Source organism: Thalassophryne amazonica, chromosome 4, assembly GCF_902500255.1.
Source record: "Thalassophryne amazonica chromosome 4, fThaAma1.1, whole genome shotgun sequence".
NCBI lineage: Eukaryota > Metazoa > Chordata > Actinopteri > Batrachoidiformes > Batrachoididae > Thalassophryne > Thalassophryne amazonica.
In genome coordinates, this window is record NC_047106.1 from 78,477,691 (window position 1) to 78,500,814 (window position 23,124).

The 23,124-nt window shown below is 43.0% G+C and overlaps 1 long non-coding RNA gene across 1 annotated transcript; it reads right to left on the reverse strand.

The window, feature by feature from the left end:
- Positions 1-5,261: 5,261 nt before the first annotated feature.
- On the reverse strand, positions 5,262-21,420 carry LOC117509204. The gene is made up of 3 exons (XR_004560310.1): positions 21,284-21,420; positions 20,101-20,106; positions 5,262-5,274 (listed from the first exon to the last, which is right to left on the reverse strand). It is a non-coding gene; the product is annotated as an uncharacterized LOC117509204 (long non-coding RNA).
- Positions 21,421-23,124: the final 1,704 nt, after the last annotated feature.

Below are 23,124 nucleotides of genomic sequence, written 5' to 3' on the forward strand. Positions count from 1 at the left end.
TGCAGGATATAAACGTTCCAGTGGTGGTTCAACAACCCCTCCCACCATCCCCTGAAGCATACATAAGCCCTCCTGAGCCGTACGGAGGTTGTGTGGAGACGTGCGCAGACTTTCTTATGCAGTGTTTGCTTGTCTTCGCACAACGTCCTGTCATGTACGCGTCAGACGCTAGTAAAATAGCCTATGTGATTGCTCTGCTTCGGGGTAAAGCACGCGCCTGGGCTACGGCGCTCTGGGAACAGAACTCACGGTTGTTATCAGCATACACTGGGTTTGTGGGGGAGTTCAGAACAGTGTTTGATCACCCTAACAGAGGAGAGACCGCTTCAACTGTGCTGCTGTCAATGAGACAGGGACGCGAGAGCGCAGCCGCTTATGCAGTCAACTTCCGCATCGCGGCTGCGAGGTCCGGCTGGAATAACGTTGCGCTCCGCGCCGCCTTCGTAAACGGACTGTCGTTGGTTCTGAAGGAGCAGCTGGTAGCTAAGGAGGAACCGCGGGATTTAGATGGGCTTATCGATCTCGTTATACGGTTACACAATCGGTTGGAGGAACGCCGTCGGGAGCGAGGCGAAGGACGTGACCGGATACGCGCCGCCCCTCTCCCTTCCGGGTTCGATAAGGCGCCGCCCTCCCCACACTCCACAGCTGCAGCGCTTTGTGGGGCAACAGCTCCCCCTGCTGACGTTGTTAGGGAAACGCACAGGGCCAAAATGGGGAGGCTGATCCGTGGAGAGTGTTTTCTCTGCAGCTCAACTGAGCACACACAGAGAAACTGCCCCAAACGGCCAAAACGACAACAACTGCCCTTAGAGACTGGGCTAAGGAGGGGTCAAACCAGTCAAGTGAGACACACACAAATTGCCACACGACTCCCAGTCACAATCCTGAGCGGGGATTTAACCCTTCAAGCCCGAGCACTGGTGGACATGGGGTCAGAAGGGAATCTGCTAGACAGCAGATGGGCAAGGGAGGTAGGGCTCCCTCTGGTGGCGCTTCCTTCGCCATTGCAGGTGCGGGCACTAGATGGCACCCTCCTCCCTTTACTCACACACAAGACACAACCAGTAACTCTGGTAGAGTCTGGAAACCATCGGGAGGAGATTGAGTTTTTTGTGACTCCTTCTACCTCCCGCGTGATTTTGGGCATCCCATGGATGTTGAAGCACAATCCCTGGATTGATTGGCCGTCTGGGGTGGTGGTTCAGTGGAGCGAAACCTGCCATCGGGGGTGTTTAGGATCCTCGGTTCCTCCCGGTTCACAGGCTAAGGAGGAGGTCAAAGTCCCTCCCAATCTGACGGCAGTGCCGGTTGAGTACCACGATCTTGCTGACGTCTTCAGCAAGGATCTGGCACTCACCCTTCCCCCGCACTGTCCGTACGATTGTGCCATTGATTTGGTTCCAGGCGCTGAGTTCCCGTCCAGCAGGCTGTACAACCTCTCACGACCTGAGCGCGAATCAATGGAGACCTACATCCGGGACTCATTAGCTGCCGGGCTGATCCGGAACTCCACCTCCCCGATGGGGGCAGGTTTCTTTTTTGTGGGCAAGAAAGATGGCGGACTTCGTCCATGTATTGATTACAGGGGGCTGAATGAGATTACGGTTCGCAACCGATACCCGTTGCCATTGTTAGATTCTGTGTTCACCCCCCTGCATGGAGCCAAAATCTTTACTAAGCTGGATCTTAGGAATGCGTATCACCTGGTTCGGATCCGGAAGGGAGATGAATGGAAGACGGCATTTAACACCCCGTTAGGTCACTTTGAGTACCTGGTCATGCCGTTCGGCCTCACCAATGCCCCCGCGACGTTCCAAGCCTTGGTTAACGAAGTCTTGCGGGACTTCCTGCACCGATTCGTCTTCGTATATCTGGACGATATTCTCATCTTTTCTCCGGATCCTGAGACCCATGTCCAGCATGTACGTCAGGTCCTGCAGCGGTTGTTAGAGAACCGACTGTGAAGGGCGAGAAGTGCGAGTTTCACCGCGCGTCTTTGTCCTTCCTGGGGTTTATAATCTCCTCCAACTCCGTCGCCCCTGATCCGGCCAAGGTTGCGGCGGTGCGAGATTGGCCCCAACCAACAAGCCGTAGGAAGCTGCAACAATTCCTCGGCTTTGCTAATTTCTATAGGAGGTTCATTAAGGGCTACAGTCAGGTAGTTAGCCCCCTGACAGCCCTGACCTCTCCAAAAGTCCCCTTCACCTGGTCGGATCGGTGCGAAGCCACGTTCAAGGAGTTGAAACGACGGTTCTCTACTGCGCCAGTTTTGGTGCAGCCCGACCCTAGCTGCCAGTTCATGGTTGAAGTGGACGCCTCTGACTCAGGGATAGGAGCCGTGCTGTCCCAGAGCGGAGAGACTGATAAGGTTCTTCACTCGTGTGCCTACTTTTCCCGCAGGTTGACCCCGGCTGAACGGAACTATGACGTCGGCAATCGAGAACTCCTTGCGGTGAAAGAGGCTCTTGAGGAGTGGAGACACCTGTTGGAGGGAGCGTCTGTGCCATTCACGGTTTTCACTGACCATCGGAACCTGGAGTATATCAGGACCGCCAAGCGGCTGAACCCCAGGCAAGCCCGCTGGTCACTGTTCTTCGGGCGTTTCGACTTCCGGATCACGTATCGCCCCGGGACCAAGAACCAGAGATTGGATGCCTTGTCCCAGGTACACGAAGACGAAGTCAAAACAGAGCTGTCGGATCCACCGGAGCCCATCATTCCGGAGTCCACTATCGTGGCCATCCTTACCTGGGACGTGGAGAAGACCGTCCGGGAGGCCCTGGCATGGAGCCCGGACCCTTGAACCGGTCCGAAGAACCGTCAGTACGTCCCACCAGAGGCCAGAGCTGCAGTCTTGGACTTCTGTCACGGTTCCAAGCTCTCCTGTCATCCAGGGGTGCGAAGGACCGTGGCAGTTGTCCGGAAGCGCTTCTGGTGGGCGTCTATGGAGGCCGACGTCCGGGAATATATCCAGGCCTGCACCACCTGTGCCATGGGCAAGGCAGTACATAAGAAGGCCCAAGGGCTCCTCCAGCCGCTGCCGGTGCCTCATCGCCCCTGGTCCCACATCGGCCTGGATTTTGTCACGGGCCTCCCGCCGTCCCAGGGCAACACCACCATCTTCACGATAGTGGACCGATTCTCCAAGGCGGCCCACTTCGTGGCCCTCCCGAAGCTCCCAACAGCCCAGGAGACAGCAGACCTCCTGGTCCACCACGTCGTCCGTCTGCATGGGATACCCTCCGACATCGTCTCTGATCGTGGTCTCCAGTTCTCCTCACACGTCTGGAGGAGCTTCTGCAGGGAACTGGGGGCCCCTGTGAGCCTCTCGTCCGGGTACCATCCACAGACAAACGGTCAGGCAGAGCGGGCCAACCAGGACTTGGAACAGACCCTCCGCTGCGTCACATCCGTGCACCCGACGGCCTGGAGTAACCATCTGGCCTGGATCGAGTATGCGCATAACAGCCAGGTGTCTTCTGCCACCGGCCTCTCCCCATTTGAGGTGTGTTTGGGGTATCAGCCCCCGTTGTTTCCCGTGGTGGAGGGAGAGGTCGGTGTGCCCTCGGTCCAGGCCCACCTGCGGAAGTGCCGTCGGGTGTGGCGCTCCGCCCGTTCTGCCTTGTTGAAGGCCCGGACGAGGGCGAAGACCCATGCAGACCGCCGGCGATCCCCGGCCCCTGCTTACCACCTGCAGGAGGTGTGGCTTTCCACGAAGGACATCCCCCTCCAGGTGGACTCCCCAAAACTTCAGGACAGGTACATTGGCCCCTTCAGGATCCTCAAAGTCCTCAGTCCTGCCGCAGTGAAGCTCCAACTCCCGGCTTCACTGCGGATCCATCCGGTTTTCCACGTGTCTCGCATCAAACCTCACCACACCTCACCCCTCTGTGCTCCCGGACCGGCGCCGCCTCCTGCTCGGATCATCGACAGGGAGCCGGCTTGGACGGTGCGCCGGCTCCTGGATGTCCGTCGGATGGGTCGGGGGTTCCAGTACTTGGTGGACTGGGAGGGGTATGGAGCCGAAGAACGCTCCTGGGTGAAGAGGAGCTTCATCCTGGATCCAGCCCTCCTGGCCGACTTCTACCGCCGACACCCCGACAAACCTGGTCGGGCGCCAGGAGGCGCCCGTTGAGGGGGGGGGGTCCTGTTGTGTGGGCCGCCAGAAGAGGAGGTACTGCTGGCCCACCACCAGAGGGCGCCCTGCCTGAAGTGCGGGCTTCAGGCACGAGAGGGCGCTGCCGCCATGGACACAGCCGGGGGTGACAGCTGTCGCTCATTACCTCTTGACAGCTGTCACCCATCTACTCAACATCATCTCACTCCATAAAGACCAGACATCATCTCCACCTCGTTGCCGAGATATCATACTTCATAGGAGGTACTACTCTCAGCCTTTTTTTTGAGATTTATAAATCTGTGATTGTGAGTGTTTGCAGGAGAACCGGTCGTTTTGGTGGAGGCTGTGCATGACGGCGCTCCTTTTCCTCTGAGACCACTGCAACGTGTTGAGTGAGAGGTGGAGGTGGCATTCCCACCGTTGTTGTTACTGGGTGTACACACAGCCACACTTGACTGTCTTTGTTCTTCGCCAGCAGTACCAGATCCGACAGTCGGGGACGGTGATCACCTGGGAATTCGGGACTTGGCGGCTCCAGTATTCACCAGGTTCTGGGGCGGCGGAAATCGTGTGGTTCCGGCTCTTCTCAGGACAGACGTCTTCTATCCTCGAGCCTGCCCACACGTCACCTCTGTGTATTGACTGTTATGATATTCTGTGATTGTCTGTATGTTCGTTGTGCACATTCACAACATTAAATTGTTACTTTTGTATTGTTAGTTGATCTTTTGCTTACACAGTTTTTTACAATATTTCTTATTTCATCTTTTCCCACATTGTCAAGAAAAATACTATTGACCGTATTTACAAGTGTATTTAATTTATCTTCTATTAGTTTATTTCCCACCAGACTTGATCCCACATTTGAAAAATAATCATTAAACTCATTTGCAACTTCTTTTATGTCATATATCTCTTTATTTTCCTTGATAAAGTAATTTGGAAAAGTTGATTTCGCTCCATCACTTTTAATCACACTATAATTCCCCATGTTGCCTTTATATTATCTTTACTCTTTTTTAATTGTTCACTATAATAATCTTTTTTTTTTGTTTCCTAATTATTGTCAATAGTTTATTTTTATATTTTTTGTATCTGTGTTCTGTTTCCTTTGTTTGCACTTTTAAAAAGCACCTATATAAATAGTTTTTCTTTACACAAGCATTTTTTATTCCCTTAGTCAGCCATGGTTTATTTACTCTTTTCTTACTAATTTTTATTAATTTACAGTTTTTATTATATGATTTCATCAGTATTTTCATAAATGAATTATATGCTACATTAACATCGCCGACATAAACTTCTTCCTAATTTTGATTTTTAAGGTTATAATTTAATGCCTCTAAGGCTTTTACTGACTTATCTCTTTTAAAATTTATAACAGTTTTTTCTTGTACCAATTTTTGTATTTAAATATTGAAAAAACTGGTAAATGATCACTAAGATCTGTCATCAAGATCCCATTCTTAATAATTTCATCTGTTCTATTTGTGAATATATTGTCAATTACAGTTGCACTTTGCGATGTAATTCTGGTTGGTTTTGTTATCAAGGGGAATAAACCCAAACTATACATTAAATTCACAAAATCACTTGTTCTTTGGCAACTGGAGCTTTCTATATTAATGTTAGTCTCCACACATAAAAAGTGTTTTGTTTTTGATTTGAAGGAATAATTCTATTATTTTAGCTGTAAATTTCACAACGCAAGAGTCTGGTGCTCTGTATACACAACTGATTAGAATATTCTTAGATGTTTCATGTACAATTTCCACTTTCCAACATTAAGGAACTTGAAGCGTGGATAATATTAAATAATCAAGACAGCCATAGAAATGGTGAAAGAAAAGGGTCTTCTGAATGGCAAGCACAGCTTCAAAGCTCTGCCAGCAACTAAGGAGGGGCTCCGTAAGAAGCATTTCAAGGTCCTGGAATGGCCTGGCCAGTCTCCAGAACTGAACTCAATAGAAAATCTTTGGAGGGAGCTGAAACTCCAAACCTGAAAGATTTGGAGAAGATCTGTATGGAGGAGTGGACCAAAATCCCTGCTGCAGTGTGTGCAAACCTGGTGAAAAACTACAGGAAACGTTTGACCTCTGTAATTGCAAACAAAGGCTATTGTACCAAATATTAACATTGATTTTCACAGGTGTTCAAATACGTATTTGCAGCAGAAACATACAAATAAATTATATATATATATATATAAAAAAAAAATCATACATTGTGATTTCCAGATTTTTTTTTTTTTTTAGATTATGTTTCTCACAGTGGACATGCACCTAAGATGAAAATTTCAGACTCCTCCATGATTTCTAAGTGGGAGAACTTGCAAATATTGCAGGGTGTTCAAATACTTATTTTCCTCACTGTAGGTGGATACAACTTGCAGGCTGAATAACATTGTAGAAGATTAGCATCTTTTTAGACCAAGCAGAGGGAAAAAAATATGGACTCACTCAATTCTGAGGAATAAATTATGGAATCACCCTCTAAATTTTCATCCCCAAAACTAACACCTGCATCAAATCAGATCTGCTCATTAGTCTGCATCTAAAAAGGATTCATCACACCTTGGAGAGCTGTTGCACCAAGTGGACTGACATGAATCATGGCTCCAACACGAGAGATGTCAATTGAAACAAAGGAGAGGATTATCAATCTCTTAAAAGAGGGTAAATCATCACGCAATGTTGCAAAAGATGTTGGTTGTTCACAGTCAGCTGTGTCTAAACTCTGGACCAAATACAAACAACATGGGAAGGTTGTTAAAGGCAAACATACTGGTAGACCAAGGATGACATCAAAGCATCAAGACAGAAAACAAAGCAGTATGTTTCAAAAATTGAAAATGCAGAACAAAACAAATGAGGAACGAATGGGAGGAAACTGGAGTCAACGTCTGCGACCGAACTGTAAGAAACTGCCTAAAGGTAATGGGATTTACATACAGAAAAGCTAAAGGAAAGCCATCATTAACAACTAAACAACAAAAAAAAAAAAACAAGGTTACAATGGGCTAAGGAAAAGCAGTCGTGGACTGTGGATGACTGGATGAAAGTTATATTCAGTGATGAATCTCGAATCTGTATTGGGCAAGGTGATGATGCTGGAACTTTTGTTTGGTGCCGTTCCAATGAGATTTATAAAGATGACTGCCTGAAGAGGACATGTAAATTTCCACAGTCACTGATGATATGGGGCTGCATGTCAGGTAAAGGCACTGGGGAGATGGCTGTCATTACATCATCAATAAATGCACAGGTTTACGTTGATATTTTGGACACTTTTCTTATCCCATCATTTGAAAGGATGTTTGGGGATGATGAAATCATTTTTCAAGATGATAATGCATCTTGCCATAGAGCAAAAACTGTGAAAACATTCCTTGCAAAAAGACACATAGGGTCAATGTCATGGCCTGCAAATAGTTCAGATCTTAATCCAATTGAAAATCTTTGGTGGAAGTTGAAGAAAATGGTCCATGACAAGGCTCCAACCTGCAAAGCTGATCTGGCAACAGCAGTCAGAGAAAGGTGGAGCCAGATTGATGAGTACTGTTTTTCACTCATTAAGTCCATGCCTCAGAGACTGCAAGCTGTTATAAAAGCCAGAGGTGGTGCAACAAAATACTAGTGATGTGTTGGAGCGTTCTTTTGTTTTTCATGATTCCATAATTTTTTCCTCAGAATTGAGTGATTCCATATTTTTTTCCCTCTGCTTGGACTAAAAAAGTAACCGTTACTGACTGCCACAATTTTTTTAAAAGATTTCTTATAGTGTTTCTTAAAGCCAGAAAGTTGCCATTTCAAATGAATTTAGTTTTGTGTCATGTCTGTGATGTGCTTTTTTTTTCCTACAAAATTAAACAACTGAATGAACATCCTCCGAGGCCGGTGATTCCATAATTTTTGCCAGGGGTTGTATTCCCATGCTGTCATGCCAGTCAATGGTATCAATTCTTCAGGAACTGCCTGCATACTCTTGCCACAAGGCCAGGCATTGTCATGCACCAGGAGGAACCCAGACTCCCTGTGCCAGTGTCTGACAATGGGTCAAAGGATTTCATCCCAATACCTAATAGTACTCAGGGTGCCATTGTCTTGCCTGTAGAGGTCTGTGCGGCCTTCTTTTGTAGGGTCCAAGTACCATACCATGCTACTAGTAGTGACACTGACCCTAGCCAAATGCAAAACTAGTGAAAAATCAGGAGGGAAAAAATGTCAGTGGCCTCCACCTACAAAATCATTCCTGTTTTTGCTGTCACCTCATTTTTGCCCCTCTAGCACACTTGTTAATTTTATTAACACCAAAGCAGGAGAAACTGATCAAAAACATCCTCTGCTACTTAAATGACCAGATGAATTTCCCAGAAGTTGAATTAACATGATGCTATACTGTGATTAAAAAGTGTTCCTTTATTTATTATTTAAAAATGCAATCCAAACCTCTCAGGTTAAAGGGAATTAGGAAGGTGACATGTAGAGAACCAGGATAACTCAAAAATACAATACAAGAAGGACCAAAAACTCTTAACCAAATACTCACAACTGGATGGAACCACTGGCAACACAGGAGAGAAGTAACAAACAACAATGAGCCCACAAAGCAAAAAGGACAAGGGTGTGGTTTAAATACACAAACACATTAACGCACAGGTGTGGTAATCACAGGTAATTGGAAACGTGAAATCAGTTTGCTGCAAGAAGTAGTAATAAAACAAATCACAAGAGGGTGGCAGATAGTCCAGGAGTCATAGGGTCAAACCTGGTTTTGTTGGATAAAGGTTTTTTTCTCTGTTGATTTTTGTAGCCTCAGGGTAGCTTGATAAGAATCAGGGGGGTGCTTGGTGTTATCCCTTGGGCAACTCTGGATATTAACCCCTTTATACCCAACACGGTCAAATCATGACATAACACCTAGTTCACACATTTCCTTGGTAAAAACTTATATCAAATGCATCAAGTTTTCCTTCTCTGATATTTATTCACATATTTTACAGAAATGGCAGTCGTGCTGAATAAAATGTTGATCAAAACTGAATGAATTAACCCTTTTCCAACCATTTCCAATAGTGAATTTGTCAAAATATCTGCAAGATTTTCAGACAACAGGTAACCAACAGTCGAAAACTGCCATCTCTTCTGGAATAGGATATAATGTATGTTTTAGCCTTACTGGCCTGTTCACCATTGTATTGTATTTAACACAATGGTGTTAAACACAATGCTATGCATGATGGCTAGTTCAGGCTACTGCTGTCTTGAGCATCCTACCTTGAAGCATGCACAAAACATTGTACAAGGTAAGGGTTTACAGCTACATCTCTTGGTGTTAGCCACATCGGATCATTTCCAAAAAGTAGTCTGTGGCAGGTTTTGTGTTGTCCGGTAAAGTGATTTGTTGTCTGTGTCCTTCTTCCAATCAAATGCTTCTGGGTCCAGATTCGTAGGGTCAACATTGACATTTTGCCACAACATTGCCTGAAAATGTGCCTGCTTCACGTTTTCTATTAAGGCCTCTGTTATTGGTGGAAGAGTAGCCAAGTTTGGTGAAAATGAATGGCCTTTGCCATTCTTTATTTCCCACATCAAAAGTCGTGTGTGAGACATGTCTGTGCTGTCCCTTGTGCCATAACACGCTGAGATGAAACTTGTTGCTTGATCAATTACTTGCTGGAGGGGTGCATCCATATTCCCTACTGCTGACAGATCATATCCATCTTTCAGGGTTTTGATGACTTTCCCTTGTCCATTTCCAAAGTAACATGCCACTGTGTCACATCCTGATAGAGCATGCACAGGAAGAAGGTTCTTAACTATTTCCTTATGCTTAGCCAGTGTCACCTTGATATCCAGTATTGCCCTTTCCTTGCTAGGGGATTCCAAGGTAAGTGGCAGTTCCAGTCCTGCCATTTGGTAGTGATGAAGTAGCAAAACAAATACATCAGTATCATCTGAAATCACAGATATTTGCTGGGCCTCCCTGACACACTTCAGCACTTGTTGGACAGTTATGACATCAGCTTCTTCCTGGTGAGTTTCAAGATCAAATCAAGTCCTTCTTTCTTTCTGATTTCAACAGCGCAAGGATCCTCCCCAGTCACTACCAACTTGTGGTCTAGTACTCTGAAGATCAAAAATCCTGTCTTGTGTCGGCTCTTCACAGAGGATATGGATCAACTGTTTCTTGTTTTCAACAGAAGACAACACAACCTTCTGTGCAGGCAACTTTGTTGTCCAAAGCAAATGATGCTTCCTAGTAACACCCGTCTCCCTGCCATCTTTCATAGTGGATTTTATGCTGTACTCATAATATCTGTCAAGAATGAGATAGACATCACTGCTGGTCATGTAGGAGATTATTCTTTTATTGAAGTTCATGACAAAGTCCGTAACAGTACCAACTTTCAAATCTGTAAAAAGGAAAAACCCTTTATTGTTTACCAATATGGTCTTTTAACCACTCAAGGCATCACATACGTGATAATGATAACGCATAGAAACACCGAGAAAAAAAGAAGAAGTTGGAATTAACCAGGGTCCCTAGATTATCCGGATGTTGCTGTTATCATGAAGCTACCAAGGTTCACCTGATCGTCAGTGTTATATTCACACTAGAGTCAGCTGTAGAAATATTTTTCTTACATGCATAATCTGTTCAGGGTTTCAAAGCAAAATTTTATTTCTGAAAATTGAGGTAATTGAACTCTTGTTTATATGTATGAATGGATGAATATGTTAGTTTAAATGAGTCAACACCCCCGAGTCACACTAACTGTCAGAATGCTCGTAGCACGGGCCGGGGCGGAGGATTAGCAGCAATCTTCCATTCCAGCTTATTAATTAATCAAAAACCCAGACAGAGCTTTAATTCATTTGAAAGCTTGTCTCTTAGTCTTGTCCATCCAAATTGGAAGTCCCAAAAACCAGTTTTATTTGTTATTATCTATCGTCCACCTGGTCGTTACTGTGAGTTTCTCTGTGAATTTTCAGACCTTGTGTCTGACTTAGTGCTTAGCTCAGATAAGATAATTATAGTGGGCGATTTTAACATCCACACAGATGCTGAGAATGACAGCCTCAACACTGCATTTAATCTATTATTAGACTCTATTGGCTTTGCTCAAAAAGTAAATGAGTCCACCCACCACTTTAATCATATCTTAGATCTTGTTCTGACTTATGGTATGGAAATAGAAGACTTAACAGTATTCCCTGAAAACTCCCTTCTGTCTGATCATTTCTTAATAACATTTACATTTACTCTGATGGACTACCCAGCAGTGGGGAATAAGTTTCATTACACTAGAAGTCTTTCAGAAAGCGCTGTAACTAGGTTTAAGGATATGATTCCTTCTTTATGTTCTCTAATGCCATATACCAACACAGTGCAAAGTAGCTACCTAAACTCTGTAAGGGAGATAGAGTATCTCGTCAATAGTTTTACATCCTCATTGAAGACAACTTTGGATGCTGTAGCTCCTCTGAAAAAGAGAGCTTTAAATCAGAAGTGTCTGACTGACTACCATATCACCCCAATAGAGCGCTTCGCTCTCAGACTGCAGGCTTACTTCTGGTTCCTAGGGTTTGTAAGAGTAGAATGGGAGGCAGAGCCTTCAGCTTTCAGGCTCCTCTCCTGTGGAACCAGCTCCCAATTCAGATCAGGGAGACAGACACCCTCTCTACTTTTAAGATTAGGCTTAAAACTTTCCTTTTTGCTAAAGCTTATAGTTAGGGCTGGATCAGGTGACCCTGAACCATCCCTTAGTTATGCTGCTATAGACGTAGACTGCTGGGGGGTTGTGATTGCTGTTTGTTGTGATTTGGCGCTATATAAAAAAACTGATTGATTGATGTATTCATGAACAAACCTCAGAGGAACTAGCACACAACAGAGATGATGCAGTAAGTTTGGTGATCTGCTAAAAGGTGGCAGCACACATTAATTAAAGATGTTTGCTTAAGCTGATTATTATTATCAAATCAAATCAAATCAATTTTATTTATATAGTGCCAAATCACAACAACAGTTGCCCCAAGGTGCTTTATATTGCAAGGCAAAAGCCATGCAATAATTACAGAAAAACCCCAACGGTCAAAATGACCCCCTGTGAGCAAGCACTTGGCGACAGTGGGAAGGAAAAACTCCCTTTTAACAGGAAGAAACCTCCAGCAGAACCAGGCTCAGGGAGGGGTAGTCTTCTGCTGGGACTGGTTGGGGCTGAGGGGAGAGAATCAGGAAAAAGACATGCTGTGGAAGACAGCAGAGATCAATCACTAATGATTAAATGCAGAGTGGTGCATACAGAGCAAAAAGAGAAAGAAACACTCAGTGCATCATGGGAACCCCCAAGCAGTCTAAGTCTATAGCAGCATAACTAAGGGATGGTTCAGGGTCACCTGATCCAGCCCTAACTATAAGCTTTAGCAAAAAGGAAAGTTTTAAGCCTAATCTTAAAAGTAGAGAGGGTGTCTGTCTCCCTGATCCGAATTGGGAGCTGATCCTGAAAGCTGAAGGCTCTGCCTCCCATTCTACTCTTAAAAACCCTAGGCACTACAAGTAAGCCTGCAGTCTGAGAGCAAAGCGCTCTATTGGGGTGATATGGTACTAAGAGGTCCCTAAGATAAGATGGGACCTGATTATTCAAACCCTTATAAGTAAGAAGAAGAATTTTGAATTCTATTCTAGAATTAACAGGAAGCCAATGAAGAGAGGCCAATATGGGTGAGATATGCTCTCTCCTTCTAGTCCCCGTCAGTACTCTAGCTGCAGCATTTTGAATTAACTGAAGGCTTTTTAGGGAACTTTTAGGACAACCTGATAATAATGAATTACAATAGTCCAGCCTAGAGGAAATAAATGCATGAATTAGTTTTTCAGCATCACTCTGAGACAAGACCTTTCTAATTTTAGAGATATTGCGCAAATGCAAAAAAGCAGTCCTACATATTTGCTTAATATGCGCATTGAAGGACATATCCTGATCACAAATGACTCCAAGATTTCTCACAGTATTACTAGAGGTTAGGGTAATGCCATCCAGAGTAAGGATCTGGTTAGACACCATGTTTCTAAGATTTGTGGGGCCAAGTACAATAACTTCAGTTTTATCTGAATTTAAAAGCAGGAAATTAGAAGTCATCCATGTCTTTATGTCTGTAAGACATTCCTGCAGTTTAACTAATTGGTGTGTGTCCTCTGGCTTCATGGATAGATAAAGCTGGGTATCATCTGCATAACAATGAAAATTTAAGCAATGCTTTCTAATAATACTGCCTAAGGGAAGCATGTATAAAGTGAATAAAATTGGTCCTAGCACAGAACCTTGTGGAACTCAATAATTAACCTTAGTCTGTGAAGAAGACTCCCCATTTACATGAACAAACTGTAATCTATTAGATAAATATGATTCAAACCACCGCAGTGCAGTGCCTTGGAGATTGCCCTATAATTAGCTAAGATAGCTGGGTCAAGTGATGGCTTTTTAAGTAATGGTTTAATTACTGACACCTTAAAAGCCTGTGGTACATGGCCAACTAATAAAGATAGATTGATCATATTTAAGATCGAAGCATTAATTAATGGTAGGGCTTCCTTGAGCAGCCTGGTAGGAATGGGGTCTAATAGACATGTTGATGGTTTGGAGGAAGTAACTAATGAAAATAACTCAGACAGAACAATCAGAGAGAAAGAGTCTAACGAAATACCAGCATTACTGAAAGCAGCCAAAGATAACGATATGTCTTTGGGATGGTTATGAGTAATTTTTTCTCTAATAGTTAAAATTTTATTAGAAAGAAAGTCATGAAGTCATTACTAGTTAAAGTTAAAGGAATACTCGGCTCAATAGAGCTCTGACTCTTTGTCAGCCTGGCTACAGTGCTGAAAAGAAACCTGGGGTTGTTCTTATTTTCTTGAATTAGTGATGAGTAGTAAGATGTCCTAGCTTTGCGGAGGGCTTTTTTATAGAGCAACAGATGCTTTTTCCATGGTAAGTGAAGATCTTCTAAATTAGTGAGACGCCATTTCCTCTCCAACTTATGGGTTATCTGCTTTAAGCTACGAGTTTGTGAGTTATACCACGGAGTCAGGCACTTCTGATTTGAGGCTCTCTTTTTCAGAGGAGCTACAGCATCCAAAGTTGTGCTCAATGAGGATGTAAAACTATTGACGAGATAATCTATCTCACTCACAAAGTTTAGGTAGCTACTCTGCACTGTGTTGGTATATGGCATTGGAGAACATAACAAAGAAGGAATCATATCCTTAAACCTAGTTACAGCGCTTTCCGAAAGACTTCTTCTGTAATGAAACTTATTCCCCACTGCTGGGTAGTCCATTAAAGTAAATGTAAATGTTATTAAGAAATGATCAGACAGAAGGGGGTTTTCAGGGAATACTGTTAAGTCTTCAATTTCCATACCATAAGTCAAAACAAGATCTAAAGTATGATTAAAGTGGTGGGTGGACTCAACATTTTGAGCGAAGCCAGTTGAGTCTAATAATAGATTAAATGCAGTGTTGAGGCTGTCATTCTCAGCATCTATGTGGATGTTAAAATTGCCCACTATAATTATCTTATCTGAGCTAAGCACTAAGTCAGACAAAAGGTCTGAAAATTCACAGAGAAACTCACAGTAACGACCAGGTGGACGATAGATAACAACAAATAAAACTGGTTTTTGGGACTTCCAATTTGGATGGACAAGACTAAGAGTCAAGCTTTCAAATGAATTAAAGCTCTGTCTGGGTTTTTGATTAATTAATAAGCTGGAGTGGAAGATTTCTGCTACTCCTCGACCTCAACCTGTGCTTCGAGCATTTTGACATTGGCATTTTGTGTGACTTGGGGGTGTTGACTCATTTAAACTAACATATTCATCCTGCTGTAACCAGGTTTCTGTAAGGCAGAATAAATCAATATGTTGATCAATTATTATATCATTTACTAACAGGGACTTAGAAGAGAGAAACCTAATGTTTAGTACACCACATTTAACTGTTTTAGTCTGTGGTGCAGTTGAAGGTGCTATATTATTTTTTTCTTTTTGAATTTTTATGCTTAAATAGATTTTTACTGGTTGTTGGTGGTCTGGGAGCAGCCACCGTCTCTACGGGGATGGGGTATTGGGGGGCTATTATGGCTTTAATAACCACAATGAGGGTATCACAGAAATAAAGCTATCATTCTAGTTCTGCTATAGTGTATGTACTTACATTTGTTGCCTTTGAAACTGACGAAACGTAATATATGACTTATTTTACTGAATTGAAATCTTAAAACAATGGAATGGCAAACATGTGCTTCAATAGGAAAAACTGCAGTTAAGTGGTGTCTATAGTAAGACTGAGTGACCAAATTAAACTGGTATGCTCAGCTGATGACACCCAGGCTACTAGTAACACAAATTACTAGAAAATGGTTAATTGAGCTAATTAAGGAATTAAAAATTATTTGTATACACTCAAAAACCCAAGCATATTTAAGCCTTTTATTAACTCACTTCTTTTGCGAAATGGAGAAAATTGACTTTTTACAGAAATAGAGCGTATCCAACAGAAAGGGGTTAATATCCAAAGTTGCCCAAGAGATATCACTGAGCACCCCCCTAATTCTTGTTTACCTATCCCTAGGCTACATGAATCAACAGAGAAAAAAACTTTATCTGACAAAACAAGGTTCATCAAAATTTAGGGGTTTGACTCCTGGACTAAGAGAAGAACTAACATAAGCAAAGGTGACTGAAGCATGAACTGCACAAATGACTAGTGAATTTACAACATAAAAACTCATTCTGAATTGAACACCTAAACAGGAAGGTGATCAAACTGAGAGACATAAGAAATAACCACCAACAACCAGACTGAGACTTGACATAAAAATTCAAATACATGATCACAGAAAAGACAGTGTGACATAAACACTGCAAAACTAGAAAGCAACAGGATGTTATATCACAAATGAAGGAGACAGACAAAAGAGACATCACATGCAACAGACTGGGGAGAATTTAAACGACAACTGATAGACCAGACCTAACAACAACTTGACACACCAGATGTGGGTAAGGGTGGAGACAATGTGCACAGCAGGGAGGTGAATGCACACAAGGGAAGAAACCTGACAGACACTAACAACTGAGACCTAACATCCAATAAGCAAAAAGGATATAATATATAAATAAGATTCAAATCTAAACAGAACTCACAAAACCCCAGAACGGACAGGACAGTAACAATCAGTATATATACTTGCTCATCAGAGGCTTCTGTGGTATCTATAATATCTGGAGATAATGAATTGTGGCTTTTCTCAGAGACAGTGGCGGGGATAAAAGAAGATGAAAAGGAAAATGTGCTCTATAATTAATTTATTGGAATAAAGTCAACGTCAACACAAGCTACAGACAATTTATTTTGTGTGGCTATGTTCATGTTTTCATGTTACAAAACCAAACTAAAATAATGCATAAGTACCATCACCATATGCCATTTTATAAATACAAAACCACAATTAAAAAAACACAAAACAACATCATTTGTTTTTCCTTTTACATTATGTGGTTTACACCACGCTGACTTAATTTCAAAGCCAGTCCCATCATCTCATATGTATGATTAGAGATGATAAGGACACACATGAGGTGAAACCTTCCCCCACTTTCTGTTGAGTGATGTGATTGAGATGTCAGCTGTGGGATTGCTTGTGACACCTCCTCAGAACAGCACCTGCTACCTCACTAACACGTTTAGCATAAAGTAATCAAACTTTTCTCATTATCTCAGCAATGCAAGTCAATTAGACATCATACATCAACAACACTGCAATTAATTGACAATTACAACTCATTAAGCTCTGATGTACTTATGTTTTAATTAGCTGGCACTGCACTTTGTGTTTCAGATGATGTCCTCATGGTGGTGTTGGTAGTTGTTGTCGCGGGTATCTCAGCTAATGTTATTTGTTGGATTGATGCACTTGGCTGCACATTGTGTACTCAAGAGGCCATCAATCTCCTCTTCAATGTCTCTGTGTTGACTCTCATTCTTCAAAAACAGTGACTCATAAAAGAGCCTGACATTATGAATGGCTGTGCACATAGTTTATGTTAGCTGTGGTTTGCAGACTTCTAGTATACTCAACAAAAATATAAACGCAACACTTTTGGTTTTGCTCCAATTTTGTATGAGATGAACTCAAAGATCTAAAACTTTTTCCACATACACAATATCACCATTTCCCTCAAATATTGTTCACAAACCAGTCTAAATCTGTGATACTGAGCACTTCTCCTTTGCTGAAATAATCCATCCCACCTCACAGGTGTGCCATATCAAGATGCTGATTAGACACCATGATTAGTGCACAGGTGTGCCTTAGACTGCCCACAATAAAAGGCCACTCTGAAAGGTGCAGTTTTGTTTTATTGGGGGGGGATACCAGTCAGTATCTGGTGTGACCACCATTTGCCTCATGCAGTGCAACACATCTCCTTCACATCATCCGTGAAGAGAACACCTCTCCAACGTGCCAAACGCCAGCGAATGTGAGCATTTGCCCACTCAAGTCGGTTACGACGATGAACTGGAGTCAGGTCGAGACCCCGATGAGGACGACGAGCATGCAGATGAGCTTCCCTGAGACGGTTTCTGACAGTTTGTGCAGAAATTCTTTGGTTATGCAAACCGATTGTTTCAGCAGCTGTCCGAGTGGCTGGTCTCAGACGATCTTGGAGGTGAACATGCTGGATGTGGAGGTCCTGGGCTGGTGTGGTTACACGTGGTCTGCAGTTGTGAGGCTGGTTGGATGTACTGCCAAATTCTCTGAAACGACTTTGGAGACGGCTTATGGTAGAGAAATGAACATTCAATACACGAGCAACAGCTCTGGTTGACATTCCTGCTGTCAGCATGCCAATTGCACGCTCCCTCAAATCTTGCGACATCTGTGGCATTGTGCTGTGTGATAAAACTGCACCTTTCAGAGTGGCCTTTTATTGTGGGCAGTCTAAGGCACACCTGTGCAGTAATCATGGTGTCTAATCAGCATCTTGGTATGGCACATCTGTGAGGTGGGATGGATTATCTCAGCAAATTAGAAGTGCTCACTATCACATATTTAGACTGGTTTGTGAACAATATTTGAGAGAAATGGTGATATTGTGTATGTGGAAAAAGTTTTAGATCTTTGAGTCCATCTCATACAAAATGGGAGCAAAACCAAAAGTGTTGCATTTATATTTTTGTTGAGTGTATATTTAAATGACCCTCCTTTTGCTCTGTTTTAGTTGTTTTTGTTTTTGTTTTTTCCTTTCCCTACAGTGACCATCATATGGTACTGCCAAATTAATATTACACCTCTGCAGGTGACTGTTGACAATATTTGCATGCAAACAGAGTATGCATCACATATCTGACTGTTGCACCATCTGCACAACACTAGATAGCAGAAGTGGGCGGATTGATCCTAATATCAATACCAACGCTGGTATTGATATTGAACGATCCGTGTGTAAAAAGATCGATACTCAAGCTTTTTTTTCTCTCCCGCATGCACTGACTGCTGCGCACACAGATTCATGAAAGTCTACTCTCTGTCTGTAAGAGCAGCGCTGCGCAGTGTCACACACCACGGAGCAGCGTACCCTTGTATTGTGGTTTGTCAGCCCTCTACCTCAGGAGATTTTGTTTTAAGTTGTGTTGAGTGATATTTTTTAAACAAAAATGTTGATTGTGATAAAGTATTTTGTTGTCACGTATAATGTTTGGCAAAACTCTATCCTAGGTCTTTTGGATCTATGAAGCTTAAATATGAAAAAGTATCCGTAATGATATTGGTGATACCGGGCCTGTATTTACTCTGTATCGGATCAATACCAAAATTCCCAGTATCGCCCATCTCTACTAGATAGTGTGTGATTTTAGACCAGTAGTCATAGTAAAGACTTTTTGATGATTTACAATATCAATGTGCCAGCTTTGTATCCAATTACACTTCATTTCTAGACCAACTTGTCCACATGAGTGCAAGTGGTTTTTGGTATTTAGAGGATGCAGCAACATTAGGTGTAAGCTTGCAGTGACACCTGTGGTCATCTTTGTGCTGCATTACACATAGGCAAAATCAAGAAAATGTAGGTCAGTGTCAGTAATCAATGAATTTAGACTACCTGTCAAAATTTTGGACACATTTTCACATATGATTGAACTTTTGCCTGGTGCTGTATACTCTAATATCTTATGTATGCAGCAACTTGATGTTGAGTAATCATATAGCAAATGTCACAGATACACAAATAGATGTGCACACACTTTTGTGGTTTTCTCCACATTAAGTATTCACATTAAGGTAAACTGCTTAAACTTTCAACATTTAAAAAAAAATAAATAAGAAGATGGGATCACATTTTTCCCCCCTTCAAACATTTTGGAGGTGATGTGATCACGCTGTGTTTTGGCTGGTATTATGTTGGGAGGGCGCACAGAGAACTGCAGCAGCCAGGCGGTAACCAGGGGCTAAGGATCACAGGGAACTCCGGAAAATCAGGTGCAAAGTGCAGCTGTCAATCGCTGTTAGTCCGTGTCACCCACAGGAGCCAGCGTGGGTGTGCAGTCATGACACACTCTGACACGCTGCCTTGCATTACGCTGTGCGCCCAGAGCACCCGTCTCCAGCTCGCAGTTTCCTCCATCAGCCAGTGCAGCGAGCTCACCTCCAACAGTGCCACCCTGACCCTGCCCCACGGGGACTAAATCTGACTCCTGCTCCTGTCTGCACAAGGACAGACCCGCAACCCTGTTCTTTCCTCATAACAATGAATTTTGGAGACTTTACGCACTGGATTATGCATCTGTCCACTCGGCCAGGTATCTCGCTAGGGGTCTACAAGGTCATCTGGAGTTGCTCGTCTCTTAGGCATGCTTTCACCTGTTCCTCTCTCTGTCGTGGACACGCAGCGCTAAAATGTACTGACTTCTCCCTTTTGCTCCCTTGCCAACACTGCACCTGCTGGACTCTCCACCACATTCTGGACAGATGTCTGAGGTTGAGACTGAAAGGTTGACATTATTAAGTGCAAATTCTTCAGTAAGTAATATACATTATGTATATTACTTACTGAAGAATTTACACATTATGTTTACAGTGCTAAATACTTGAATACTTTGTTCTGTGTTTAGAAAGTTCAGTGCAATGTTCAGTCACTGTGGTTGCACAAATAAGTTGTTTAAAATAATGGGGGTGGTATATATTTATTTAAAATTTTTTACTTATTTCTTGTCAAGTTTAGTGCCATTGTTAATGCAAAATTATTTATTTGCAGCTGTTTTCAGAACATTAATAAATTATTATTAAAGTAATAACTCAATATTAATTTAATATTGAGTATTGAGAAGTTATTTTGGAAATAAAGAGAACCGCACTGACAAATTCTGAATTATTGTTAATTTCAGGGGTCCACCACAAAGCATGTGTGCATAGGCCACCCAAATGGCTATCACCAGCCCTGTGCAGGGGAGTGACTGAAAAGGACTCTCTGGATCTAATTTTAGCATTTTAGTTAGAGTCAGTATTGAAATAATGGGATGAAGTCATGGTGTGAATGTGCACTGATATGCATGCGGTCTATTTTGGAACTCTAGGACCTTACTACATAATGGGGTATCTTGAGAACATGTTGGAGGTAGATCTGGATTAGAGTCAGCAGTGGGAAATCTCCCGAGCTCCCTCTGGCATCAATACAATCACTGACATAGTGCAGCCTATTACCAGATTGGGACAATTTTTTTGTTTGTTTGTTTGTTTGTTTGTTTGTTTTGTTCAACTGGGCTATATTTGGTTGTTGAGTTTAAATGTCTATGTCATTGCATGTTCTGTCAATTCAATTGAATTCAGTTTATTTATATAGAGCAAAATCACAACAAAACTGCCCCAAGGCACTTTACACAGGCAATGTGTAATCAGCACAGTGGTTTAATGGTTAGTACTGGTGCCTCACAGCAAGATGGTCATAGGGTCCCGTCCCACTCTTTCTGTGTGGAGTGTGCATTTTCTCCTCATGTCTGAGTGGACGTCCTCTGGGCACCCTGGTTTCCTCCCACAGTTAAAAACATGTTTACTTAGGATCTGCTCCTTTCTCTGCCCTTGACCAAGACAACACGTCTACATCTGGAATTGGTCCCCGGGCGCTAGACTGTGGCAGCCCACTGGTCCTAGTGGTTGGATTGTGTCTAACTGTAATTAGGATGGGTTAAATGCAGAGGACAAATTTCCTTGTATGTATGTACAGTGAGGAAAATAAGTATTTGAACACCCTGTAGTTTTGCAAGTTCTCCCACTTAGAAATCATGGAGGGGTCTGAAATTTTAATCTTAGGTGCATGTCCACTGTGAGAGACATAATCTAAAAAAATAAAAAAAAATCCGGAAATCACAATGTATGATTTTTTTTAATAATTTATTTGTATGTTACTGCTGCAAATAAGTATTTGCACACCTACCAACGAGCAAGAATTCTGGCTCACACAGACCTGTTAATTTTTCTTTAAGAAGCCCCTCTTATTCTGCACTCTTTAACTGTATTAATTGCACCTGTTTGAACTTGTTACCTGTAAAAAAGACACCTGTTCACACACTCAATCAATCACACTGCAACCTGTCCAGAATAGCAAGACCAAAGAGCTGTCTAAGGACACCAGGGGCAAAACTGTAGACCTGCACAAGGCTGGGATGGACTACAGGACAACAGACAAGCAGCTTGGTAGAAGACAACAACTGTTATGATTTTTTAGAAAGTGGAAGAAACACAAGATGACTGTCAGTCTCCCTCAGTCTGGGATTCCATGCAAGATCTCACTTTGTGGGGTAAAGATGATTCTGAGAAAGCTCAGAACTACACAGGAGGACCTGGTCAATGACCTGAAGAGAGCTGGGACCACAGTCACAAAGATTACATTAGTAACACATGATGCTGTCATGGTTTAAAATCCTGCAAGGTCCCCCTGCTCAAGCCAGCACATGTCCAGGCCCGTTTGAAGTTCACCAGTGACCATCTGGATGATCCAAAGGAGGCAACGGAAGAAGGTCATGTGGTCAGATGAGACCAGAATAGAGCTCTTTGGAATCAACTCCACTTACCATGTTTAGAGGATGAGAACAACCCCAAGAAAACCCAATCGTGAAGCATGGGGGTGGAAACATCATAATCTGGGGGGTACTCTTCTGCAAAGTGGACAGGACGACTGCACCGTATTGAAGGGAGGATGGATGGGGTCATGTATTGCGAGGTTTTGGCAAACAACCTCCTTCCCTCAGTAAAAGCATTGAAGATGGGTCATGGCTGGGTCTTCCAGCATAATGACCCCAAACACACAGCCAGGGCAACTAAGGAGGGGCTCTGTAAGAAGCATTTCAAGGTCCTGGAGCTGCCTGGCCAGTCTCCAGACCTGAACTCAATAGAAAATCTTTGGAGGGAGCTGAAACTCCAAACCTGAAAGATTTGGAGAAGATCTGTATGGAGGAGTGGACCAAAATCCCCACGGCAGTGTGTGCAAACCTGGTGAAAAGCTACAGGAAATGTTTGACCTCTGTAACTGCAAACAAATGCTACTGTACCAAATATTAATTATATTAATATTGATTTTCACAGGTGTTCAAATACTTATTTTCCTCACTGTATATATGTACAATGACAAAGAAGGCTCTTCTTCTACTTTTTCTTCCTCTTCTCTGACCAAGCCACTGAGCAAGCACATAAGCAACAGTAGTAAGGAAAAAAAAAAAAACCCTCTGGCATTATTTAGGAAGAAACATCAAGCAGACCAGACTCAGAGAGGTGACCCATTGCTTAGGACACTCTAACAGTTACAAAGTCGCAAGCAGTTACAAACAAATAGTACATAGTACAAAGCCCATCTTAAGGCCAAGCCCAAGCGTCAAATTTCAAGAGTTGATGGGATGATTCAAAGTCCTTGGCAGGGCAATGGGATGTTTGTGACCAC